General features: G+C 43.9%; 1 protein-coding gene and 1 long non-coding RNA gene across 2 annotated transcripts in view; one reads left to right on the plus strand and one right to left on the minus strand.

Moving 5' to 3' along the window:
* LOC135913340 (uncharacterized) overlaps positions 1 to 20,826 on the minus strand; it is a 298,144-nt gene that overhangs the window by 142,915 nt on the left and 134,403 nt on the right. The window lies entirely within an intron of this gene.
* Positions 2,553 to 20,765, plus strand: LOC135913339 (uncharacterized). Its single transcript, XR_010567968.2, has 4 exons — positions 2,553 to 2,721; positions 4,284 to 4,325; positions 14,045 to 14,249; positions 16,935 to 20,765. It is a non-coding gene; the product is annotated as an uncharacterized lncRNA (long non-coding RNA).

Raw genomic sequence — 20,826 nt, forward strand, 5'->3', positions numbered from 1 at the left:
TTGAGCCATTGTTGAGTAGTTTTCAACAATAAAGTCGTTGACTAAATTCTTTTGATATATCATTGAATAGTATTGAGTATTATTGAGCCATTGTTGAGTAGTTTCCAACAATAAAGTCGTTGACTAAATTCTGTTGATATATTGTTGAATAGTATTGACTATTATTGAGCCAATGTTGAGTAATTTTCAACAATAAAGTCGTTGACTAAATTCTCTTGACATATAGTTTAATAGTATTGAGTATTGAACCATTGTTGAGTAGTTTTCAACAACAAAGTCGTTTACTAAATGTTGTTAACTTATTGTTGAATAAGATTGAGTCACGAGCAATATTGAGTTTCGAAGTATATGTAAAAAACACACGAACATACGTATGTGTGCGTTTTTTGCATATATATGTTGCTTTACTGATCACTTGTCACCATTGCATATATACAGGGTGTTGTTTCACGTTACCTGAACCATAGATGTATATACACGTGTTTGAGCTAACTTTACTCAGAGTTTAAAAATATGCCGATGCACCATAAGACGATGTGACCAAATGCATGTTGCTCACTCTTGTATGTGTTACGCTATTCTTGTATTTTTCCTAAGTAGTTAATTAGTCAAGAAAATTAGCCATTCTGAAGGAACAAAGTTAGGCGAAAAATTCCAATTAGAAAGTTCTAGAGCACTTTGTAAAACGTCCGATTAGGCCATTTCTAACTTTCTATCTATTAAGTGTTATTGTTTTTCAGCTTACTGCGGATGCCCGCGAAATACAAAAAATATCGCCTGACATACCCGCTTGCGCGCCGTGCTCGCAGCGCTCTCAAACGAGCATACCATCGAGCAGGGTGTGCTGCCGCTTAAAAGGCGACAGGGCAGTGACGAAGGCGTTGGCTGAGGTATTATAATTGACGCCAGCGACGTGCTTCCCTCGCTGCGGTTCATGATGGCGATAAGCAGACGAGTGTTCACACCGGTTAAATGGTATGTTTTCGTTTGTGCGCGGAAGGCTTAGGAGCAGTGCAATCACGACTCGCAGGCGGGCATGTCATGTGGTGCTTTTTGTATTTCGCGAGCATACGCAGTAAGCTGAAAAACACTAATGCTTAACACATAGAAAGACAGAAACGGTTTATTCGTACGTGTTGCCAACTGCTCTGCAACTTGCTAATTGGAATTTTTTTCCTAACTTCCTTGCTTCAGAAGTTGGTTAATTATCCTTGACTAATTAGCTAATTAAGCAAAACACAGAAATAGCGCGACACGCTACATACCAAAGGGAGCAACATGCATTTAGTCGCGTCGTCATAGAATGCATAGAGTTTACACTCGGCCTAAAGTTAGCAGGAAGAAACACCCTGCATATATATATATATATATATATATATATATATATATATATATATATATATATATATATATATATATATATATATATATATATATATATATATATATATATATATATATGTATGCAGTTTGAGAAGACAAACGTCGCTACAAGCAGTGACAAACAACCGATGATTGGACGCATCCTGCATTTCCATCGGCGTCCATTATAAGGGGGCAGTGCCCTGGCTGTGTGTTAGGAAACGGCATTGCAAGGTGGCGGAGAACGTTAACAAAATTCAAGTCTGGGGTTTGACGTGCCAGATCCACGCTTTGATTATGAGCCGCACCGTAGTAAGAAACTCCATATTTATTTTCACCATCTGGGGTCCTTTAACCTGCACCGAACGCACAGCACACGGACGTTCTTGCATTTCACCTCCATCGAAATGCAGCCGCCCCGAGCGGCATTAGATCCCAAGCACTCGGGTTATTAGCGCAACACCTCAGGCCACTATGCCACCATGGCGGGTGCGGCGGATAAAGGAGTGAACATCGTTTTTACAGAGTGCGTATCGCTTAGATGTTACCCGTTAGCACGCACAGAACGAAACGAAAAGCTTGGCTGATATGTATGTCATCGTGCTCATATTTCACATGGAGGCCACATTCTTTTCTGTGACGTAGACGGGGTGCTGGCGAATGTGTTGGGAATCTGCTCGGCCACCAAGCAGAATCTGCGCTGCTATACGTTCTCGGTGACAAATCGCACAGCGCAGAAGCACACACACAAATGTTTAAAAGAATGGGACGACAGACCGCCTGCAGTTTGCTGTGACGTCGAAATAAGAAGCACAAACAGCGACTTTTCTGTACTTTTCTGGTCAATAGTTCAGTTCGCATGGTTGCGGCACGCATTACTTTTTTTTAAAATCCAAACGACGAAAACTGTGCGCGCACAAATTAGCACGGCGTTTGCGACGTTTGAATTTGGCGCCTTTTCCCGCGCACTCCATTAGCTCCGGCCGGTGCACCGCGTTACTGCGCCAAAGAAAGTAGTTCATCAAAGAAGTGAAGCAAAAAACTTTCATACACATGCAAAGCGCAACAATTGTTCTGTAATAACATGACATCACAGAATTTGTTATCAAATAGTACAATTTATGATAATATAAGCGTGTATTTGTATGAGTGTACATGTATGATTGCGCGTTTGCGGTGTTGGTGCTTGGAGCATTCCGGCGAGTTCGTGTACGCTGTTCGCTTGAAAGCTTCCTGCTTTTCTGCGTTCTTTGTGTGCTTCGCTGTGACATCTTTGGAATATTCCTGCGTGTTGCTCGCTTTTATGGGCTTGTTGCCTCGAAGATCGCCATGATCGCCTCCGACTCAGCGTCATCAAAGGTAAGTTGATGTTTCGAATTCCCCTTGTTCGTCCATTGCGAAGCGGTGTACGGGAGCCCGGAAATGAGTTCAGCGCCTGTGCGTGTTTTCCGCGGGCCTCTTTTCTAGTTTTCATTCCTAGCACTATCCTTCCGTTGCGAGAATTGGTTGTACAGCACTAGATTTGTGATATATAACGTGGAGCTTTGTCCTGGTTTAACTTTACTCTCCGCTTGTGGTGACGTAAGGCAGCTATGTGGTGCCAGCTAAAACAGGGCTGTTGTACGCCATGATTTCTGATACGGTGTTCGAGCACCGATTGAGTTAGCCTTATTAATGAGCGCATAACAATGCGACCTGAAACCATCTGATCTGTACTGTAATCGAAGATATTTCGTTTGCGCCACGCTAGTACAAGGCGTGTGAGTGAGCTGTAGCAACAAAGGGGGGGGGGGGGGGTGGCGGTGCGATCAGCGAAAATGTATTCTGTTGCGCTGTTCCCTTCAGGATCGAGTGACACCGCGGTGTCTGTCACGCCGTGCGGCCGACGTTCGCGCGACCGGAAAACACAGAGGAGGCTGTCTCGCAATAATAAAAAATTTCAAGTGTGTACACGCGATTCTATGCTATACGTGACATACAATAGGGGTGATGCCACAGAGTGCTGCGAAATCACCGAGTTATACGCCTTGCCAACCGCGTGTGTTTTGTTTTCCACCTGTTAGCGCGCATTCAACTTTCTTTTTTTATCTTCTCCGTTCGGTGCCATCGAGTGCTTGGCCCAAACGGCTTCGCGTAGGTGCTCTGCATTCACGGAAAGGCAGATTTCATGGCACTCCAGGTCCTACTTTACTGGGATAGAACATTAAAGAAATGTAACAGCGTGAACATTAAAGAAATGTAACAGCGTGAAATTTCAGCTTTTCGCACTTTAGTAACTGATTGATGTAACAAAGTTTTAAAATCAGTAAAGGAACGAGATAAATGCCTGGCATATCTGCCTTGTCGTCCCACTGTGTTTCGAGGCGGCATGTATATGTTATCGGCAACATAAACATCAATAATTAGCATTGTTTCTTGTGACCATAGAAGTAGCTAGTTATGTCGAAAAGCCATTTTTGCTTTGAATCCGAGCACTACACAGTGAGCAGATTGAAAGGGGAGCGCATCGTTGTGAACTAAATGACGACGCTTTGCCACAAGCTTGGAATAATGTTTTTTGTCGAAAGAGCAGGTCTGTGAAATTCTTTCTTTGAGTGTAAGCAAAACTTCAGTAGCATCAGGTAGACGGGGAGTAAAAGAATGTAACACTGGGGCCTTATATGAAGGAGCTGCCTTTAATATGTGGCCATAACAGTTAAGTAGATGCGTGGAAATAATTTTTGATATAAGTAGAGGAATGTGAAATAAATTATTTGACAAGCTCACACTGCCATTGGCAAGAGCAGCCACACTTTCGTGTATTCGATGACTAGTCATTTGTATCCGTCCATTTATGTCAGCCTAATGGTCCATGTAGCTGTTTTGATTGTCGCTTTTGCTGCATCGTGGCTTCACGTTTTAATACTGACATCTTTTTTCAGATTCAAAGTGAGCTGGGAGACGCCCCAGCTGGCACGCTAAAGGTGAATTCTTTGGTCATCCATTCTGTAGCGTCACCATGATCAAATACAGTGATGCCGTGAAAATGTATTGCAGGAAGCAGGAAAAAAAACATTGCAGATGCAACTGCAAGGCATTTGCTCCAGTGATCAATTGACCACTTGCAGAAGTACGACTGCGCATGCGCCAAAACCGGCCGCGGGGCGGCGCTTCGTGAGCGCCGTCTCCGTGGTTGGAAAGCAAACTGCGCTGCTCGGGCGTGACATGCCGGCCAACTGAGTCGCTTTCGCACGAGCTATTATTATGAAAATGGAAATAGTAATTTCTTCAGATTTCCGCCCGCGAAGGTTAAAGTGGAGAAGTTTGTGGACGGCAGCGGTGAAGCGGTCGAACCCGGACGGCACGCCGTGGCAGCTAACAGTGCATTCTAGGATCTGTGGCTTATGCAGTGTAAAGAACGGCGGGTTGCACAACAAGATTGTCACCTTGCCACCCGATTACGACAAGGGGTGCTGGACGCGCACCTCCCGCTCTCCGCCGCTGCAGCTGCGAGGCGTTCAAAGAAGCGACCTTTGCGCTGGAATCCGCCGCCTTCCTCCAGCCCGCTTCGACATTGTGACAAGACGAGTTTGGTGTGTGGACAATGATTCCAGAGTTCCTCAACGCGGCGCTGATTTGACACGCCTGAAGAAGCTACCGCGGGAACGTCTTATTTTTGCGCTCTCACGGTTCCGCATGTTGCCAAACAACGAGCGTCCCTCGAGCGGCGTCGATTTTCCGGAACGGCACCACCTTCAACGCCGTCGCCCAAATGTGTGTGCCTTTGTGTCTGTAAACTGGTCTTCAGAGCAGCTGCGAGTTGGTGATGTGTAAACGAACAGCCGCCGCGTCGTAGGACCAGCGGATCGAGTGTATAAAAACTGTGGTTGTGCGATTGTTGGACACTTCTCTTGAGCAGTCATGTTAGACTGGTTCACTTCTCTCATGCAGTCCTGTTGGACTAATACTATTTTCTCAAACAGTCATGTTAGACTGAGTTAATTTTCTGTAAATAAACCCCTTTTTCCTCGTTCTCGATGAGAAGCAGTTCTTCACTTCATCAACGATCTCAGCGTAAATAAGTTGGACGACGGCATGGGCCAGCTACCTTCGAATTCATGCCGTACTCCAATCTTGGCAAAGGACCACGGACGAAGGGATTGAGCCCCCAATCCTGACAACTGGCTGACAGCGGTGAGATGGACTTTGCGACATGGTGCTGTATCTGTGGTGAGTGCTTGGTTTTTGCTTTGACTCTCTAGGCTTCATTTTGTGGTTGTTCTGTTTAGAACAGTAGGGAAGCTAGATTGTTGTGTGTTAGCTAGGTTGTGTTTTCCTAGCTAGATTTAGAGAGCAGAATCAAGGCAGTAAAGCAGCAGTCATGGAGTTAAGGACACTGCTGAGAGACGAGTTGTTGATTGTTGGTGAGGAACTGGGCCTAGAGGTACGCAAGGAAATGCTCAAATCGGAATTATTGGAGCTAATTTCCAATCAGGCCAGTGAGCAAGATATTGAAATGGGATTGGAACTTCTCAAAAAGAGAGAGAAACGGGAAAAAGAAAGAGAAGAACGAGACAGAGAAAAACGAGAGAGAGAGGAACGCGATAAAGATCGCGAGATAACAAAAATGCAACTTGAACTTGAAAACAGACGTTTGGAGTTGTCTCAAGGAAGTGAAGGAGCTCTGGGTCGATCAAGTGAGGCAGAATCGTACCGCATGGACAGGCTATTAAAGCCATATGAGGTCGGGACCGACATAGGCTTGTTCCTAAGCAATTTTGAAAGGACTTGCGAAAAGATGAACTTCGGTCCGAGTACATGGCCACAGCGGTTGCTGTCTATGTTGCCGTGTGAGGCGGCGGAAGTAATCGCCCGATTGAGTGTGCAGGATGCATATGATTATGCGAAAGTTAAGGCTAGTCTCCTGAAGAAATACCGCCTTTCAGCCGAAGCTTTTCGGCAAAGGTTTAGGAGCACAGGCAAGAAAGATAGCGAGGGCTATCCGGAGTTTGCATATAGCTTAAAGGCCAACCTAGTTGAGTGGCTTAAAAGCGCGGAAGCGTACGACAGCAGAGACATGATCATTGAATGCATGTGTCTAGAGCAGTTTTACAAAACCATCCCTCAAGCTGTGAAACTGTGGGTGCAAGACAGAGGTAATGTAAACACTGTGGAAAGGGCGGCTGAATTAGCCGAAGAGTACGCAACCCGTAGAAAATTGAACGCCGAGGAGGGAAACTGGGACGGTCGAAATGGACCGCGGAAACCATTTCCGTTCAAAAAGGGTGCGCAAACTAGACGATCCGAGCCTGTAGACATGGCGGAAAAGCCCGCAGAAAAGAGCGAGGAGAAAGTTAACGGAGAAACCGCACAAAAAGAACAGAAAAGAAAATTCGAATCTGTCAGACCAATTCGCTGTTACAAATGCCACAAACTGGGACATATAGCTGTAAACTGCGAGAAGCCAAGCGTAGTTTTTTCCTACGTGGAGGAAAAGGATGAGAATATGGAACTTTTAAGTCCATATCTCCACGACCTGCAAGTTAATGGAAAACCATGCCGAGTGCTAAGAGACAGTGCCGCCACGCTGGACATTGTCCATCCGTCTTACGTGATGGTAGAGGACTTCACCGGAGAAGTAGCATGGATAAAACAGGTTGTAGAAGAACACAGCGTGTGTCTGCCCATGGCCAAAGTCAAAATCAGTGGACCATTCGGGGAGCTAGAGACTGAGGCTGCAGTTTCCAAATTTTTGTCACTGCAGTATCCCTACATCTTTTCGAATCGTTCGAATCAGTTACTGCGTGACAGAGGGCTCAAACTGGGAGAGGGCATAGTACAGGCATTGACCAGAGGCCAAGCTCGTAAGATCGCGGCGCTTTCGGCTGAAAATGCTCAAGCTCCTCCAGCTGAAGCAGAAAAGGGGATGGCTTCAATACCCGAATCCGAGCTAGGCCCGACGGACAAAAGAACAGTTGAGGAGAGCCTGCCAGTTGACCAGCTCAATGAGAGCGTAGCACTAGAGTGTCAGAGTTCTAGCCTGCAGGAAGAGCATGCAGACGCGCTCCCAAGCGAGACAGGGTCGTTATTATCACCGGCCTCAAAGAACTTTGATCAACTCTTACGCGTGGATAGAGAGTCACTGGCAGCTGAGCAAAAGAATGATGAGAGCTTGGCTAAATTACGGGACACAGCTAAAGAAGGCATTGCTAGGCGCAACGTAACGATACACGAGAAAGGAGGATTGTTGTATCGGCATTACAGAGATCGAAAGGGTAGGATTTTAGATCAGTTAGTCATACCTACTAAGTATAGGGAGGACCTTTTGAGTCTTTGTCATGGAAATGGGTGGTCCGGCCACCTAGGCATAAACAAATCAAAGGAAAGATTGCTTATGGAATACTACTGGCCTGGCTGTTTCAAAGATGTAGAAAACTTTGTAAGATCATGCGACGCCTGCCAGCGTTCTGGTAAACCAGGAGAGACTTGGAAAGCCCCACTGAAGGTAGTGCCCTTAATAACAGAGCCTTTCAGACGGCTTGTAATAGACACGGTAGGGCCTCTTCCAAAAACAAAATCAGGCTACAGGTACTTGTTTACCATGCTGTGTCCGGCTACCAAGTTTCCAGAAGCAATCCCTTTGAAAGAGCTCAGCTCCACTGAAGTAGTAGACGCGCTTTTGACAGTGTTTGCACGAGTTGGGTTTCCAGCCGAAATTCAGGCAGATCAAGGGTCAGTATTCACGAGCGCACTGACTTCCACATTCTTGCAAAAGTGCGGGGTAAAGTTAATGCACAGTTCTGTCTATCACCCTCAGTCAAACAGTGTAGAGAGGTGGCATTCGGTGCTTAAGCGAGTTTTGCGTGCGCTCTGTTACGAGCACAAGGAGGACTGGGAGAACTGTCTGCCGGCAACTTTGTTTGCTTTGCGAACGGTTCCACATGAAGCGACAGGGTTCTCACCAGCAGAACTAGTGTATGGGAGGACACTCCGTTCTCCACTGAGAATGTTAAGAGAGATGTGGGAGGAAAGATGGGAGAGTCCAACCGTGGTTGAATACGTGCTAAATTTGCTGGAACGGCTAAGCGCAACCCGAGAACTAGTCGGAAAGAACATGGAAATAGCTCAAAGGAACGCCAAATTCTATTACGACAAGAATGCGAGGCTTCGTACGTTTAAAGTTGACTTAACGATGAAAGCGGAAAAGTGTAGGTTTGGATGTTCGCAGGTTACTTATCTGGGCCATGTTGTCGGTCAGGACATGAGACGGCCGGCTGAGCTGAAAATAGCTACGATTGGAGATTTTTCTCAGCCGCGCACGAAAACGGACGTTCGTTCATTTTTGGGACTTGTGGGGTACTATCAACGGTACATTCCGAATTACTCACAATTGGCAAGTCCATTAACAGACGCCCTCCGAAAGGGAGCACCGAGTAACGTACACTGGGATAAGGACAAAGAGAACGCTTTTCAAAGTTTGAAAACGCTATTGGTTTCTCGCCCTGTGCTTCGCGCGCCAGACTACACAAAGGAATTCATAGTTCAATGCGACGCAAGCGACAGAGGTATGGGCGTGGTACTTAGTCAAGTCGGCGACGATAACGAGGAGCATCCTATCCTCTACGCCAGCCGTAAACTAAATGTAAGAGAGGAAGCCTACAGCGCTTCAGAGAAGGAATGCGCTTGTTTGGTTTGGGCCGCCCAGAAGTTGTCGTGTTATTTGTACGGAGCGAAGTTCATCTTCGAGACCGACCACTGTCCTCTGACGTGGCTCAATCAAATGTCACACAAAAACGGCCGCTTGCTCCGATGGAGCCTCACTCTCCAAGAGTACAACTTCTCCGTTAGATATAAGAAGGGAAAGTTGCATAGCAATGCGGATGGTTTGAGCAGGCTAATTTGAATTCTGCGTTTGAGGGTCCCGCCTAAATTTTAGGGTTACTAGTGTTAAATTTATTAAGCGAAGAAGATCCCCTCTCATTTAGCAGGATTCCCTCCATGATTGCTGAATTTGTCAGCAGGAATTTGCTTCAGAAATTGGCATAGTGAAATGCAGCATTTTTTTTGTTTCTGCACTTATGTTGTTGTTCTTTTTTTTGAAGCCTAGCGAGTCTAAAGTGAGAGCCAATGCACGTCATCTCGGCGCAGAGCCGTGTTGTGGGGTTCATTTTGCAGTTGCCTGTCCTTGTTGGATGTTTTGGGGCGGTGACATCAATGCACAAGTGGTCGCTGCGAGCCAAGACATCGATCCCCCCCTGACCAGCAGCCGTTCTCTTCCTGCCTAGCGGTTGTCAGCGCTAGACAGTCGAGACTTTTGGGGCCATGGAGGCGCTGTAAAGAACGGCGGGTTGCACAACAAGATTGTCACCTTGCCACCCGATTACGACAAGGGGTGCTGGACGCGCACCTCCCGCTCTCCGCCGCTGCAGCTGCGAGGCGTTCAAAGAAGCGACCTTTGCGCTGGAATCCGCCGCCTTCCTCCAGCCCGCTTCGACATTGTGACAAGACGAGTTTGGTGTGTGGACAATGATTCCAGAGTTCCTCAACGCGGCGCTGATTTGACACGCCTGAAGAAGCTACCGCGGGAACGTCTTATTTTTGCGCTCTCACGGTTCCGCATGTTGCCAAACAACGAGCGTCCCTCGAGCGGCGTCGATTTTCCGGAACGGCACCACCTTCAACGCCGTCGCCCAAATGTGTGTGCCTTTGTGTCTGTAAACTGGTCTTCAGAGCAGCTGCGAGTTGGTGATGTGTAAACGAACAGCCGCCGCGTCGTAGGACCAGCGGATCGAGTGTATAAAAACTGTGGTTGTGCGATTGTTGGACACTTCTCTTGAGCAGTCATGTTAGACTGGTTCACTTCTCTCATGCAGTCCTGTTGGACTAATACTATTTTCTCAAACAGTCATGTTAGACTGAGTTAATTTTCTGTAAATAAACCCCTTTTTCCTCGTTCTCGATGAGAAGCAGTTCTTCACTTCATCAACGATCTCAGCGTAAATAAGTTGGACGACGGCATGGGCCAGCTACCTTCGAATTCATGCCGTACTCCAATCTTGGCAAAGGACCACGGACGAAGGGATTGAGCCCCCAATCCTGACAGCAGGCGACTTCTATTCCCTTGTCATCTCCTGCCAGTTCTGCAACGCTGAACAGAAGGCCAGCGACGTGCTGGCAGGGCTCGCTGAGGCTGTAAAATATAAAGAATGCAGTTTTCCTTCGCGCTCGTCACTGAGTGACCCTGAGTATATGCGAGTACGATTAAGCGATTTGTGAAGAACGGCGCTAACAGATGCGGCCAGTCTATGTACGTAATGTCATTTGTGAGTCTGCGCTCATCTTCTTTTTTTCCGTACATGTCAGTTGTGTTGCGCTCTCTTCCAACATGACTTCGAACCAATTCGTCAAACTATCTGCCTTGATGAGTATTCGCGAGTGAGCGGGAGCGTACTGGCCTGCGGACGCACACGCTGCCCATATTTAAGCTAGTATAACATATAATAAAATAGGTTGGCGTGAGCTTTGAGGCCTTAGCGCTCGCAAAAACAGACTGAATAACCTACCGCGTACACATAGCGCATGCGAAATTCGGGATACGGCTTCGTAAACCACAAGCATGCAACACAGCAGTTTGGTGAAACAGCACGAGATGAATATCAAATTTGCAAGCTAGAACGTGTACATCTGTTGTTCCATGCAACAACTAAGAGTTCGGGGAATGCGACAGGCATAAAGCACTCATCCGGCCACGCATTCACAGTGCTCTCCGGCAATGTCGCCAATGGCTTTTGTGAACCATGCTGTAACTACGTAGATGCCCGACTTCATGGATGGCGTGTACGTAGCTCCTATGAGGCCAAGTGGAAGGTGCACGGTGTTTACGTTCAGTTTTATGTGCTTAACCCTATTTTTTTAAAGCCCATCGGCGGTGTGCCTGACAAACGGACGAAATGTTGGCATGAAGATAACCCCACGCATTGTCGCTCATTATCCAGCGCTCTGAGAAGTCAGCTGTCCGTCCCATTTGCAAAAACAGCAAGAGAATGAAGTCCTCTTCAATCATATTTAAGGCAGGTCATATATGACAACTACCAAAGAATGTCGACGCTTTCACAAAACGTAAAAGAAGCTCTGCAAACACAACGTCGCCACTCGATGCCGCCGTACCAAAGCAAGGCTGGAGCCGGGATGTTTTCCAACCAAGCGGCGAGGCGCAAGCTTCCCGTTTTTCGCGCTAGGTGGCGCTCCGACTTCTGCAAGTGGTCAATTGGTGCAGAGTGCCTTCATTAGGAGACATGGTGCCTTTAAGCACTCAGCTGAAAGACTTAACAACTGCACCGGGACTGGGAGTGAATTCAGTGTCACCTGTGAACATATTAAACGCAGAATGTGTCTTTTTCAGTGTATATGCCTGATATGAAACTTAGTGTGGACATTAGTGGTCTACATGAGTGAACATCTTTATAGTTTTATCAGAACGAAGGTATAATGGCCTATGTCATACAGCAGTGCACTGCTAGATGTATCAAACCAGAACAGCGGCACCCTTCGAGAAAGTTGGCTGAAGAACGAGCAATGATCGGGGCTTTCTGCATTTCAAGGGCCAAATTCCAAAAAGATTGATGCCGAGCTGGATGGTGCGAAGTGCCGGTCACCACATGCTCTATCTTGGCATTATGTCTTGTTAAGATACAGAAATTGCATCACTGCTCATAAATTGGAAATTGGAAGGTTGAGGGGAAGTGGAAGGGCTCCCCTCTGGAGCAGCCAGTGCATGCCCTTTGCTATACTGATAATCCTACCTTAATGAGAACCAGTGATGCATGTTAACCTATTACGCAGCCAAGTGCATTCCTTGTTTTGTATTAAGGGGACACTAATGACACCCTAAATGAATTTTAAATAAAGCATCGTCTTAAATAACTACTTCTGTAAATTTCTTGGTAGTTGCTTGATTATTAGAGAAAATAAAGCTCAAAGTTTAATTTTCTGAGTATCGCCCCAAAATCTTCGTGCTGACACCTCATTGTCACATCATGGATTCCAAGTATTTTTTCATACTTTGGTTGTATTGGTTCTGTAAATGTTCCTGACGCTTTTTATTTGGGTTTTTGGAATATGATGAAGAACATCTTTATTTGTAAAAAAAAATTGCTACACCTGAACAGACGTCATCTAAATCCATGACGTCACAGCAAGCAGGTGTGGTAACTTCAAGGCAGCACTGCCACCAATCTTTCCTCTTGCTGCTTTTACAGTTTACTCGGCCTCTTGTCACGGTATGAGTGAATCTCTTGAATTGTAGGAAGGTCATGTACAGATACATCTAAAATAATTTTTCTCTATAGTGCTTTCATGCCGTAGTTGCTTAGGGGTGTTGGCACAGCTCCGCTAAGCACGAGGTCACAGGATCAAACAACCGCATTTTGATGGAGGGTAAATACAAAACTGCCCAGGTACCTTGCAGCCTAATTTAGTAAAAATTAGTCCAGAGTTCCCCACTATGGCGTGCCTAAACATCAGATTGTCATTTTGGCACTTAAAATGCCAGAATTTAATTAATTTATATTTCTTTAGTGCACCTTTAAGCTGTAGAATTCATGATCTCTGCAAAAACTCATGCTCAAAGTATTCTCCATAAAGATTAAATAAACAGTAGATATAAGTGTCTATTTATATATTGAATTGTGGTGATACGTGATGACTATTAGAACGGTGGTACAACAAGACAGGCAGAATTGTAATACAATGTGTGATGGCACGATGATGCACATCGAGGAAATGACCGAGTCTCCCTAGAAGTCCCTGACATGGACATCAACTGACTGTCCACAAACTTCTGAGTTCACTCCGTGATCTTGTGCAGCCTGTGCTTTGCGAGTCGATTAATTTAATTGAGGTGGCGGTTGGCACATACTGTCCTTGCAACTTATGTACATTTCATACAGTGGAGTGGTATCCTCACACATTACATCTGGAGCACAGCAAGTGAACATGATGTGTAGTGGTAATCTTAGTAATGATCGACAATCATGTCCCTCTTCGAGCTCCTAATGCTGCTTGCCAACACAAGCAGCAGCAGTTGCCCAAGATAGCGGGAAAGAGATTCATTGAAAAGTGGCATATGCCCAGGGTCGCATAACCAGTCACCCAAGCTGTTCTGACGGTTGATTTTGAACTCTTCCCTCAACATAGCAGCCCAATCTCCCCATTAGACCATGGGCTACCTATTGACACAAATGGATGGGAAAATAGAGACCTGAAAATATGAAGTATCCTAAGAATGGTAATCACAATAAATAGTACTAGATGTGCATTAGCTCAAGCTCTTGGGCCAGTTGGTGCATGATGAACTTGAAAAAGGGGGGTACCAGCAAAACAAAGGACGCGCACACACGGAAGAGGCGTTAGACAGGGAGTCCGTGTCCAATGCCGTTTCCTTGTGTGCGTGTCATTTGTGTTTCGCTGGTACTCCCCTTTTTCAAGTACTAGATGTTTGGATACTTTGGTTTATTATTCTTGTTTGTGCTGGATTGTTCTTCTGAAACGTGGCATCCGGACAGCATAAGAAGCTTGTAAGAAGTCCAGTTTAGCATTCTAGATTTGCAACAGGTACTTTTTTAATTTATTTGCAGTAGGGCTGTTGTGTGAATGTGCTTGAAAGGCTTAAAACTGTTTTGCTAACATTTACTTAAACGTGCAGGTTCACATAGGTTGAAGGAGTGCACATTGAGAAGGTTATCCTGGCACAGCTTACCATGGCCTGCCATGGTGAACCAGGAAAGTTTGCAAGGGCCTTGCTTCACCATGTGTTCACAGAGGAGGAGCTCATGGGCCATTTGGCCTTTGGAAATAACACCAAGGGGCAAAAAGGGCTCTTGACCCCACCAGGGTCAGTGCTGTTATAGGCAAGTACCATATATCCTTTCTGGTTGCATTTTTACATTCAAATTTTTTTCTAAAATTATGAACTTGCCATTGGCATAACAAACGACTTTCAAGTAGCCCGTGTGTGCAGTTGTGTGCTACGATAGCCTACTATTTGGAATGACTGTTCATATGATCATAAGTGCGTAATGCCGCCATACACAAATGCTTCTAAAATTTGAAAGCTGCCTTCACTGCTGAAAGTTTTTAGTGGCTCCACCACATAACATGAGCTGCATTGGCGCATTAGCAGTGCTACATGGCTGTCATTGCAAGGAATAGTTGTCTGTGAAGCACGCTCCAAATCTATTGGCATGGACGACATGTTTAATTAGCCTGAAAGTGTTATTCTAATACACGAATTGCGGAGAAGCTATGCTCAAGTGTGGTTACTGCTCAGCTCGAGCAGGAGCACGTTCACCAAATTGCAGAAATCAAAACAGCTCTCCAGGTTCTGAGATGTGAAACAGTAGATTCACCAATTTTAACAGACCACATCGAATTAAGGTTGCTCCTATATTGAAGGAGGTCCATGTGATGCCAGACAGCAGCCTTTTAGCAGAGGGAACCTGAGTGGTGTGGCAATTTTCTTTTGGTTGTTTCAATCAAAGAAACAACATGGACAGAGTTGCAAGCATTGCTGTCAACAGTACTACGTTTAGTGGGCGCTTACTCATTCTAAGCACTTAACCTATGACTCATATTTATTAACGCACACTTTATCACTTTGTATTCTAAGATATGAAAAAAAATATTTATGTGGCTTTTCCCCATATACTTCAATAAATTGAAAATAGGCTCTTGGGGCCTAATGTATAAAGCTTCTTACAGTCCATCAGACATGTCCACTACTCCCATTCTGAAATTGTTAGAATTGATTCCTGCTTCCTTACTTCACCTACCTGTTAACAGGGTTATTATGAACCATTGCCAAGTAGATTATGGGCTTAAAATAATCAAAAAGATGAATGGGCTTTTCTGTCGCTCTTGTTTAGCCCGTTGAGGGTCACATTTTGGGGAGAAATATGCCTCTCTAATTTAGGAGTTAATATTTTTTGTGGTTTGCAAATGCTCAAAACTTTCGAATTGAATAGTGTCCTATTCAATTTAGTCTTTGAATGGTCACTATTTGTAAATGTGAGTATTCTAATATTTCGAAACACCAATAAAACATGAAATTTGAGCCAAAGTACGGTAAATTTTCACGTCCAATAACATAGTATAGACATAAAACGTAAGAACTTGTAAGAATAGCAGACCAGGCTACATTACTTAAGTAGCTGTACTTTAGAGGCTGTACAGCAATCATTTATGCTTACTGAAGAGTCCTGTGCATGTGAAGAAACCTTTTGCTGCTCCATTTGTGCTTTTAATAAACAGCTCTTCATAACATAACAATGACAGAAACTTGCAAACATTAATAATACTAGGTTGTGAGCCTCATCTTACATTAATTGTGATATCAGCTGTTCATTATTCAGAAGCTATCCATTATTTGATTTGCTTCTAGCATTATTCGGTTCAGCCTCAAAAATCACTTTTCGTGCACTCTTAATATTTTTATTGCAGATTTAAGTTCTTCAGAGTGACGTTCCGAGAAAATGAAGTGGTAAATAATATTTTTAAATAACGATGAAGTGGCAATACCATTTCAGTATTTGCAGTTTTAGATGTTTTATTTTTTTATGCAGGATAAAGCAGCATAATTTTTTTGTGTAATGAAACTTACAAAAACTTGTGGCAACACTCCCAAATTACTGCAATGACAGACACCAAGGAGCTAAGTGAAAATCAGTTTTGGAGAAACCCATGGAGCGACAGCACTTTAAGAATATTTTCTAGAAGCCTCAGAAGGTTGCAGCACCTCCAGTGGGATGCTAGGCAACACTTTGTTCTGAAACGGCAAATTTTTTCAGAACGTTCCGTCACAGCCACAGATGTACGGCAGTAAACCCTAAAAGGGTTAAAGAAGTCATTCCTATGGCATATGGCTCTTAAAAGACAGCATTTCTTCGTATCTGTCACATTCTGCATGTTTCATGCTAAGCAGCTTGGTGCACAACTACATGGAATCCGCATTATAACAGTAATTCAATCGTTGAGGCAGAAAACATACTTTGCTGTAAGCAGTGTCTTCTTTAATGTAGAAAGTCCTAAGTTATTGTAAGGCGAGAAGTACATTCCGATTGCATGTGAACTCAGGAAACCTAACTTCAAATGAAGCTACACTCAATTGTAGTGACATGACAGTATTGTATTTGGAGCATGGAAAAGCACAGTTAAATGCTGCACATTTTAATTATGAAAGTTACAAGAAATAATTTAATTGTCAGTTCAGGTTTATTTATGAACAACATGAATTTTTTTCACCATTTTGTTTCTCAGCAAGCAAAGTTCACATCTTCGACATTGAGGATATTCGTAAAGTTATTTTGCTACAGTGTTTTGTTCCTTTTTGCCCTTTCCTGCATTTGACACTTAGTGGAGTCCCGTGCCACACAGAATCAATTTAAATGGTCATGCTGCAAAGCTGTACCCATGGAAAGTTGGAATTAAGCTACACAAATACATAAATCAATTTCATTATAACAAGGGCATATTGCATGCCATTCTTTTGCATGTAGAAGTTGCTTTTTAAAACTTGTTCTGGCTTCTTGTTGTTGCAGGCTTCACGTGTCACAAGTTTCCTGGTACCAACATGCCCTATGTAAAGAACTCTGGCCTCGCTTCTCGCATGGGACCAATAGCCTCTCAAGAGCCCAAGTTGGACAGCTCAAACCAAAACACAAGTGTTGTGCTTTTGTAACTCTCGACATTTTTATGTTTTATGTTAGTCTCCTGAAGGGCTCAATTTGGATTTCTCAAATGAGCATACAAATGTTGTGCCTTTCTATGCCTTGACATTTTTATGTTAATTTTATTTATGCTAATTATGCAAGTCTCCTGAGAAGCCCACATTGGATTGCTTAATCCAGAATACAAGTGCTGTGCTTTGTTATAGTTCACTACATTTTTATGTTAGTTTTTGATATGGTTCCAGTAAGGATAGTGTTTCCTTATTAATATATTTTTTAAGTATCTTAAGTCATTTCATGCCAAACCACCCAATTTTGTCAAGAACTGTTCCACTATGGCAAAGCATTTCAAGTTTGCTTGATTTTGAGTAGGTACAATAAGAAAATTTTTGAGAAAATTTGCTTTCATACATACACTTGAGTCATTCCAGGGCAACCAACCAGCGTTTTTTTGACCATCACAGATATAGTTGAAACTCCGAACTCTTGCTCCCCATTTATTTTCCTTCGCAAAAATTTTTTTGAATTTTGGCAAAAATTTATTGTTCTTGCCCAGCTAAGCTAGAAGGCACTGATACACGTTTCTTTTGAAAGGGAAATTGTATGATCCAGATATTCAGATGATGTTCATGTCAAGAGACAAGTGGTGTGACTGCCAAAATTTGCAAAGTTTGAATTTTCTTCTAATGTAGGGAAATACAGAAGGCACAAAATAAATATAAAATCAGACTGGTTGACTTGGGATAGCTGCAAAATATTTCAAGCCTTGTAGGTTCAGTTGATCAGCTAAAAAAACTGAAAGTTCCAATTTTTTGCAAGAAGCTTCGTGTTGAAGGTAAAAAATTAGCTTTGGAGGTTGGCACAAAAGTATGTCGCCCATCGTTACACAGCCCTACATGTCTGCTATGCATGTGACAAGTAACAAAAAGGTATTCTTTTAAGTGCAATAAATTATTTTCTCTAATGTTCATTTGTGGATCACACATACAGCATAAATATAGCATAAATATATGAAGCCATGTCAGCTAGCAAGGAAAGATTGTTAATATAATTAGCCACAGAAACTACTCAACAAACTGACTGCCTTTTTTATCATTGCGAAGGCAGGTGACGTCAAGCGCTACAGCTGCAGTCTCAACTTGTATTTTTTTAACATGAATGCAAAAAGTGGTCGCCAGTGGTGTCTGACCACATCAGACTGAACAAGGCAAATATGACTTTTATAGGTGAACACGTTCTGGCTCTGAAACAGTGGTAGCAAACAACACCACAAGAATTTGTTCACACTTATGTAGGTTTTCAGTCTTAATTATGAAGGTGTTTTCTACTTGCATCATCATTGGGCTCCAGGGAGCAGGGCACGAAGTGTCCTGCTCCCTCTGTGTTGCATTGCAGTGCGACATGCCCTTTAAAATGCTTTGTATGAACAATATCAGCGCTCTTCCTGGATTTACTGTCTACATAATAGCCGATATTTCTTTTTGTAAACTGCATGAAAGATATCTTTTAACACTGCAGGATTCCCTCACATATTAATACGTACGAGGTCTGTTAGAAAAGTATTTGACTTTTTTTTGCAGACACCTGATGAATATGAAACAAGCGCGTTTTCATCAGCCACCCTTGAACCTTTTCGCGCATGCACGAATTTTTTCCCGCCTGCCAATAGCGTGAATTGCTGGGACGCAGCATTTGAATGAGGTAGTACACAGTGCTCTCGTCGTTTTTTTTATTGCAAGGAAAATGGCGGAGCGACTGGAGCAGTGCTACTGCGTCAAATTTTGCCAGAAACTGGGCGACAGCCACGTGGAAACCATTCGGAAGATTCAGACTGCTTTCGGTGACTGCGCTATGAGCAGCACACAGATTAAGGAGTGGTACAACCAGTTTAAAGACGACCACGCATCGGTGGAGAGCGAGCCACGCTCCAGTCGGCCATCAATATGCCGAAATGACCAGGTCATTGCCTAAGTGAACCCTGTGGTGATGCGGGACCGTCGTGTGACTATCCAAGAAATTGTGGAAGAGGTGGGCATCATCACATTTTATCCACATTCCATTATCACCGAAGATTTGGCCATGAAGAGATTTGCCCCGAAATTCGTTCCCAAGCTGCTCATGGTGGAGCAAAAGCAACTTCGTGTTGAAGTCTCACAGACATGCTGGATTCCACAAACAGTGACCTCAACTTCACGAACACCATAATCACTGGTGAGAAGTCTTGGATGTATGTTTATGACCGGGAAACCAAATCCCAGTCATTACAGTGGAAGCATTCCACGTCACCAACCAAAGACCACTAAGTGCGCATCAACGTTAAAGTGTTGCTGACTGCTTTCTTTGACTCCCGCAGTGTGGTACACCACGGGTACGCACCACAGGGTCAAACAATCACTAAAGACTACTACAGGGATGTCCTCCATGGCCTATGTGATGCTGTGTGGCGCAAGATACCAAAGTTGTCAACAGGAAATTGGCGCATCCATCACGACAATGCTTTTCTCGCACTTGATTCAGACTCTTTCGGCGAAAAACCAGACTCCTGTAGTTCGACAGGCTCCTTACTCTCCTTATATGGCCGCCTGCGGCTTCTGGCTATTTCCAAAAATCAAGAGGCCATTGAAAGGAGCACAATTGCAGACAAGAGAAGACATTATGGCTGCAACGACAGCTGAGCTAAACTCCATTCGGAAAGAGGCCTTCTCGGAATGCTTCTAACAATGGCAGCACCGCTGGGAGAAGTGGCTGGAGTTCCAAGGAGACTACTTTGAGAGTGATTAGGTTTCCAACGCTCCAGTTATCCCAGTTTTTTTTTTCTTCAGCCAAAGGTCGGGTACTTTTCTAACAGACCTCGTATTGATATTTTATGTGTAATGGCTGTATGGTTTACCTGGCCCACACCAAACACAAGCCTCGTTGCGTTAGAGCATGTGTCCCTTGGCAATAAAATGCAGACACTAACACCGCTTCTCTGTCATCTGTGTGGAGACGAAGCCAGCTTTGTCGTCTGCATTCCCAGCCGGCAAGCAGTGCGCACATCCGAGAAAAGTCGGTGCTGACAAAATTTCAAAAAAGAATTTCTCGCATTTAAAAATAATGCCTTTTTTAACTTCACACATGCATAGCAGACATGTAGAGCTATCCAATAATGTATCACATACTTTTTGGCCAACCATGAAAGCTGTTTTTTCCTTCAACATGAAGCTTCTTGCAAAAGATTAAAATTTGTTTTGTTTTTTTACAGGCGATTAGCTGAACCTTCAAAGCTTCACATTTTTTTGCTATACTATGTCACCTGGGCTACCATTCTGTATTTAATTTCTGTCTTGTGAATTTTCGTTACGAAAAAAAAAAACTAACGGATTGCAATTTGACTCATTTTTGCCGGTGCCGAAAGCAATTGAAGTATTCAAATATTTAAAAAATTGGCTATTTTGGCAGTTGCATCACTTCACCGTATTTCCACGCACACCATTTGAAGGCCTCGATCAATACAATGTGCATTTGAAGAAGAATGTTGATTGATGTCCTCTAGCTCAGCTGAGCAGGAAAACTAAACTGTCACCAAAGTGCTACAAAATATCTGGCAAAAATAAATAAAAGTGGGTAACGAGTTTTGAACTCTAGTAAACATATAGTAATGTTTCAGCTATATGTGTGCTGTCAAAAAAACGCTGGTCGATTCGGCATGGAATCGCACACCTGCAAGTGCATCTGTGCCATTGTCAGAGTTCAATAAAAACTGCATTTGACATAACTTTGT

This window comes from Dermacentor albipictus, chromosome 4, assembly GCF_038994185.2.
Source record: "Dermacentor albipictus isolate Rhodes 1998 colony chromosome 4, USDA_Dalb.pri_finalv2, whole genome shotgun sequence".
NCBI lineage: Eukaryota > Metazoa > Arthropoda > Arachnida > Ixodida > Ixodidae > Dermacentor > Dermacentor albipictus.